Source organism: Tupaia chinensis, unplaced genomic scaffold (genome assembly GCF_000334495.1).
Source record: "Tupaia chinensis unplaced genomic scaffold, TupChi_1.0 Scaffold000198_1, whole genome shotgun sequence".
NCBI classification, from domain to species: Eukaryota; Metazoa; Chordata; class Mammalia; order Scandentia; family Tupaiidae; genus Tupaia; species Tupaia belangeri.
Window position 1 is genome coordinate 1,211,807 of NW_006159673.1, and position 7,172 is coordinate 1,218,978.

Here is a 7,172-nt window from a genome sequence, read left to right on the forward strand (position 1 = left end):
GGCGGCGGAGGGCCCCTGCACAGCGCCAGGGGAGGTCTGTGCGTGCAACTGCGCAGGGCTCCAGCTGGCGCATGGGTCGGGTTAGGGACCCGGGCAGCCTTCCCTGTCCTGGGTGGTAGAGCCGCCCTTTAACGGATCACTCTGGTCCTAGTCAGAAAGACCCATTGAAAGTCACAGGAAATCCCAGGAGGAGAGTGGAGGGGAAGGGATTATAGGGTGCCCAACCCCCCTCCCAGGGAGTGCTTCCTCTCTCTCCTCTCTGCTGAGCACACTCATCCTATAGCAAAATTACAGAGAGAAGAAAGGAAAGAGGGAAGAAAATGAAAAAAGAAGGAAAGAAAAAATGAGAAAGAAAGGAAGAAGAAGGGAGGCTGGCCGGTGGCGTGGTGTATGGGGGTGCTCACCTCCCGCATGGCCAGCCTCGGTTTGAGTCCTGGACCTGGCGGCTTGCTCTCTCACTTTCTGTCTCTCTCTCTCTCTTTCTCTCACTCTGTCCCCCTGGTCAAATTTAAATAAACAAATAAGTAAATAAAGTCAAATAAAATAAGTCTAAAAAGAAAACAGAGAAAGAAAGAAAATGATAGGAAACTTCTCATGTCAAAAGGATTTCCTACAAGACGTCCAGTTTCCAGGCTGGAGAAGCAGAAGGCGCACTCCAGGGTCAATTGGAGAATCGATGACAGAACACTGAAAGGACAATGCGTGTGAACTGCGAGGACACGGGCCGTACTCCTCTTTCGATAACACGACTGACTCGTCTTCTCCATTAACAGTAAAGGAAAGTTTTACTGACGCAGAAATGGAGCATGCAGGAAAACCGAAAAGTGAATAAAACCGTAATTATGCCACTGGCACATGACCACTGAAGGCGTTTTTCAATGTATATAAACTTTATTTTTAATATATGTGAGATGATACTTTATATACTATGTTTAAAGTTAATTTTCACTTAACATGGCCCCGTGTAAGACATTTCCTTACAACATGATTTTCAATAACTTTATAATATTCTGTCTTTCGGTTGGAACTAATTCATTTTACCAATCCCTATTGTGGAACAATTATATTTTCTAGTTTTTGCTGTTATAAACAACATTGAGACGAATCACCTTATACAGACAGGGTTGCATCTCTGTCCTTCCTTTAGAATAAATCTTATGAATTACTGCTGCCGTTCACATATACTTAAAAAAACAAAAGCCTCTCTGTAACATATTGACAAATGGCCTTCTAGAAAGTTTGTATACATTGGACCTGCTGTGACCTGGTGGTTAAGGCAGCCAGATCTCACATGGCCATCTGCACTGTTGCAGTCCCAGAACCAGCAGCTTGAGAAACACGCCAGACTTGTGTGCGTGCATGCCCCTCCAGGGGTGTTGGCTATGCTGCAGTCCTTTCTCTTCTGGTCTCCTCTTAGGATTGTGGACACAGACACACACACACACACATACACACACACACACACACACTCACGCCTATGCTTGGTATCAAATACCTTCACCTTGCAGATATAGCAATGCTAATGCTCACCGAGGCCAGGTGCAGTGGTCACGCTTTACTAAGAGCGTGTGAATCAGCCCAGCCACATGGGACACACTTTTTGTTCCAGGCCATCATACCTGGCACTTAAAGAGACCGGAAACTGATCCTCCAGTGGCCTTCAATCCCCTTTCATCTGATACTGCTCACACATCAGCCATCTCTGCCGCCCTAAGTGACAGACATGTAAAACAGCATTTGTAATTACTTCGATGCAAATTAAGACTAAATTTTATTCCTAGTGTGTTGAGTGTGTCATAATAAAGTTTTCTTTTAATATGTCTGTCTGGTTTTAGTAATAGGGTAAAACAGGTCTTAAGAAACTGGATTGTGTTCCTTCATTTTCTATTTTTAGGAAGAGTCTGTAATGGATTCATATTCATTCTTCTTTGAATTTGGTCAAATTCAATAGTGAAAAATCTGGATCTGAGCTTTTCTACACGGGGAGTTTTTTTGTTTGTTTGTTTGGCTTGGTTTGGTTTGGTTTTTTTGTAAGAGATTTTTGCCTCTAGGGTGCATGCACTCACCTGAGAGAAAGACAGAGACAGAGACTGCGGAGAAAAAATTAGAAATCACCCTCTAGGGGGAATGGCCACATCACAATCCCTTCTCCTCCATTTTCCTCCTGAGATCTTGGGCATATACACACATGTGCCCAGCTTGAGTTTCAAACCACTAGGTCTAGGACTCAAACCATGATTGGCCATTGGGAGTCCAGCGACATAACTGCTATGCCATCTGCTGGCCCCTACGTGGGGAGTTCTAAATTACTAATTCAATGTCTACTTTAAATAGATTGGTTCAGGTTTTCCATTTCTTCTTGAGTCAGCCTTAGACCAGAGAGAGAGAGAGAAAATGAGAAAACGAGCTGCCAGGTTTGAGACTCAGACCGCTATCGGCCCTGTGGAAGGTGAGCGCCTCAACAGCATACCAACTGCCAGCCCCAGGAGCGGATCTTTCTAGAACATTTCAAATGGACATCTGTCTGTTTCATTAGGTTACTTTGATGACATGTTATTGGCATATGGTTATTCAGAGTATTCTCTGTGGTCATTATTTTTGTGAAGTTTTATTTTGTAAAGTTGCTGTTCTTTTTTTTCATGTCTGAACTTAGTAATTTCTTTTTTTTTTTTTCAATTATTTTATTTAACTTCATTTATTTATTTTAATTTGACCAGAGAGAGATAGAGCAAGAGGGAGAGAAAGCAAGCCACCAGGTCCAGGACTCGAACAGAAGTCAGTCATGTGGGAGTCCAACTCCCTTATCCACCATGCCACCTGCCGACCTCTGAACTTAGTCATTTCTGTCCTCTCTCTTTGCTTGGGCAATCTCACTAGAAACATTTCACTTTTATTGATTTTTCAAGGAACCAACTTGTTATTGATTATCTCTATTGTTTTTCTATTTCATTTTATTTATCTCTGCTCTAATCTTTCTTTCTTGCTTTCTAATTGTTTTGTGTGTACTTTATTCTTCTTTCATTCTGGTTTTTTTCCTTTTTTAAAGAGAGATTTTTACTATAGGGCACGTGCACTCACCAGTGACAGAGAGACAGAGAGGCAAAAAACAAGAAATCACCCCCCAGGAAGGATGGCCGTTCTTCAGTCCCCTCTCCTCCATTCTCCTCTCAGGATGTTGGTCATACACACACATGCGCATGGTGTGAGTTTAAGCCCCCAGGTCTGGAACTCGAACCGCGGTCGACCACGTGAGAGTCCAGAGACACAACCATACACCCTCTGCTGGTCCCTCTGGTTCCTTTTTAATATAGGTGTTTATAGTTACTTACTTCCCTAAGTGTGTGTACATTTTGGTGTGTCGTGCTTTCATTTTCATTTTCTTCAAAATACGTTCTGATTTCCCTTGTGATTTCATCCTTACTCACGGATGGCTTAGAAAAGTGTCACTTAGTTTCCTTACGTGTTCTTCTGCTATTGACTTCTAATGTAATTCCATTCCGGCCAGAGAACATACTTGTCCAGTTTCAATCCTTTTCAAATGTACTGAGATTTGGGGACCAGCAGAGGGTGGAGTGGTCACTTTACTGGACTCCCATGTAGTTGACCCTGATTTGAGTCCCATACTGGGCAGCTTAAATTTCACACCAGGTGCTTGTGTGTGCATGCCCACAATCCCAAGAGGGAAGCAGAGGAGAAGGGATTGCAGCGTGGCCATCACCCCGGAAGGGGGTGAGTCCTCGCTTTCTGTCTCTGTCTCCCCGGCAAACGCAGGCAGCCTATAGTAAATATCTTTTAAAAATGAAATAAAATAAGACAGGCATGCTGTGTGTGGAGCACACGGTCTGTCTGGGGGTGTCCTGGGTGCTCTGAGGACAGTGTGTGCTGAGCTGCTGTGGGCGGAATGTACCAGAGAGGTCTCCTATTAACTCGGCGGGCCTCTGTTATTCCACAGTGTTGAGAGTAGGTCTCCCACGGTTTTTGACTTAATCTCTTGCATCTTTCTGAGGTCATTTTAATTGTTGATAGGAAAACTTATTTAACACGAGTTTTCTATTTTATCCTACAAAGCATATCCTTATATTATTTAAACATTTCATCTGTGCCTGGCTGTATTTTCTTTCTCATTCCTAAATTTCTATATTTATTGACATGTTTTTGTTTTAGATTAGGTGGTAGATGACTTGCTTTCTTGTATTTTGTCAAAGAAACAACTGTATTTTTACTTTGTTTCATAATTAACAAATTTCTACCTTTATCAGTTCCTTCTTTCAGCTCACCTTGAGTTTGTTCTATTGTTATTTTGCTAACATCTTGAATAGAGCACTTCATGTATTTATATTTTATTTTTATTTACTTTATGATAAACTTATTTTCTTAATTGCCAGAGAGAGGGAGGGAACGCACCTCCCAATGGAGCATGGTCAGACTGCAATCCCTTCTCCATTTCTCATCCCGTCAGGATTTGGGGCAAGCGTGCACCCATACCTGGCACGTTTTGCAAGTCACTGGGGCTGGGTTTTGAACCATGGACGTCTGTGTGGAGTCTGGTTCCCTTAACTAGTAGGCTACGGGGCCGGCCCATGAGATTTGAAATCTGACCGTGAGTCTAGTTTTGGCTACCTCGCAGAAGTTTTGCTTTTTACTATTCTTATTGTGATGACTGTTTCTAAATATTTTGCAATGGCAATTTGTATTTTCTTTTTGACCCAGGAATCACTTCAGAGAATATTTTTTAAATGTTTAATGGGTGTTTATTTATTTTTGCAGTTAGCTTTTTCGTAGCTGAATATATGGACCGATTTTAAACACTCAGTGGATGTAGGGTGTCGAGCAAGGACCAGCAAACTGGAACCAAATAATGCCCGCTGACCGTTTTCCCGTTTGTTTGCTTGTTTTGTTTTGCTCCGTTTTCCCCTAGTACCAGCAGCTCTTTCATATAGCCATTTCTTATTTTGCACTACTTTCAGACCAACGGAAAAGGTGCAAAAAATAGTAAAGACTTATATTTCCCCACCCTTATATTAACCTCTAGTGCAATTATCGAGAATAACCAAATAACTTTTTCCCTTCCAATTTTTTTAATAGACCATAAATTAGTTTATTTTTAACACCCATCATGCCATGAGTTCATAGGGAATAGGTTCCAGCAGCTCAGGCTCCTTTCCATGGGTTCTCACACAGTGGCTTCTCTGGCTGGAGCAGGCTGGCACTTCAGTTGAACCCAAGTCCCTTTCTCTTTGAATTTCCTTCTTTTTCTGGTCATTTTCCTTCACACGTTTTAGGAAGCTATCTCTGCTCTTAGAATGCTTAATGTGCTCAATACCCACATGCTCTTGGCAAGAACCTTGCCCTTAACTTGTTTGTTCACAACAACGCCAACAGCATGCTGGGTAACAATGTAGACTCTTCCAGTTTCGCCATGGTCACATTGGGGGGCATTCCTCTTTGAACAGTACCCATTCCCTCGATGTCTACAGTATCACCTTTCTTGTAGATTCACATGTATGTTGCCAAAGGAACCACCCCATGTTTTCTAAAAGGCCTAGAGAACATACATCGGGTGTCTCTGTGCTTTCCCTTTGTGATTGTCACTTTGGTGAATTACTGAAAGATGGCGGTTCCGGCCAAAAGGAAGGCCAATTGTGTGTGTGTGTGTGTGTGTGTGTGTGGTAAAATACAGATACCATAATCATGACCATTTTAACATGTACAGTTCTGTATATATATTAAATATATCCATAAAGTGGTGTAGCCACTACAGGACTCGGCAGCCTGTAAAGCCGGAACCCCATACCCAGCGCGCAGTGTCTCCATGACCCATGACCCTCTGCTTCCAGACCCTGCCACCATTCTACTCTCTGTCTCTATGGTTCTGGTTCTTTTCTTTTTCTTTTTCTTCTTTTTTTTTTTTGAGTGGTTTTTGCTATAGGGCACGTATGCTCACCAGAAAGAGAGAGACAAAGAGACAGAAAGCAAGAAATCACCCCCAGGGGAGATGGTCATGCCACAATCCCTTTTCCTCCATTCTCCTTTCAGGATCTTGGGCACGCACGCACACACGCCCGGCATGAGTTTAAGCCACCGGGTCCAGGACTCAAACCGCGGTCGACTACATGGGAGTGCAGCGACATAGCCATTACGCTAACTACTGGTCCCCCAGAATTCCCATCCTTTTTAACCCTGAATAATATTTCGTTATATGCATATACCTCATTTTGACTTAATTTGTGATCTTACGTATGATCCTTCCTGGAACTTGTCCCACATGCGGTTGAGAATGCTGGTGCTGGCGGGGTTGCTAGCGTGCTCTGGATCCGTGTGTTCTGTCTAGCTGACTTACTACGTCCATAAGGTGTCTAACTCCTTTTTTCCGGCGTGGTTTTATTCATCCCTGAGACTGGTACTATTTCGGTAGAATTCTGTTTCTCACTTCAATTCTGTCTCTTTGTGCCTCATATTCTTCGGTGGTCTGTTACTAGATGTGTGCAGGTTTATGTTACACCTTCCCACTGTTCTAAGCCTTGTATTGATACATAAAGTCCTTCGCATCTCGTAACTATTTTGGCTGGAAGTCTATTGTGGACTCACGGACGAAGTCCAGCCGTGAGGTAGTCACTGAACCGTCTGCTAAGTACTTGCAAGCGTACCCCACACACGTGCAGTTTTGCCCAGCTGCCCCGTGCCTGGTTTGATGTGACCGTCTGCATCTCACAGTAGCCACATACTCAGTGACCACAGGAACGGTGTGTCCATGGGGCACTCAGCTGGCACAGCCCCTGCTGAGAGCTGACGGCTGGCCGGCCCTGCGGCAGAGGGCGTGGAGTGTGGGAAGCCATGCACTCCTTCTCGTGGGCGACCTTTTCCTGGCCTTGCCCCCCACCCTCCCGCCTCTCCTCACACCAGGGGCCTGGTGCTTATTCTCCCCACCTGGAATACTCTCCCCAGAGGTCTTCCCGTGCTCACTACCGCTTTCGTCTGGGTCTCAGGTTTTTGCTATAGGGCTTCTGTCTGAAATTATCCCCTCTGTCTCTCTATGCCTTGCTTTGTTCTGTTCTTTTCTTAAAAAACATTTTTTATTTAATTTATTATTGTTATTATTATTTAATTTGACCAAAGACAGAGAGAGAGAGGGAAAGTGAGAAAGCAAGCTGCCAGGTTCGGGACTCCAACAG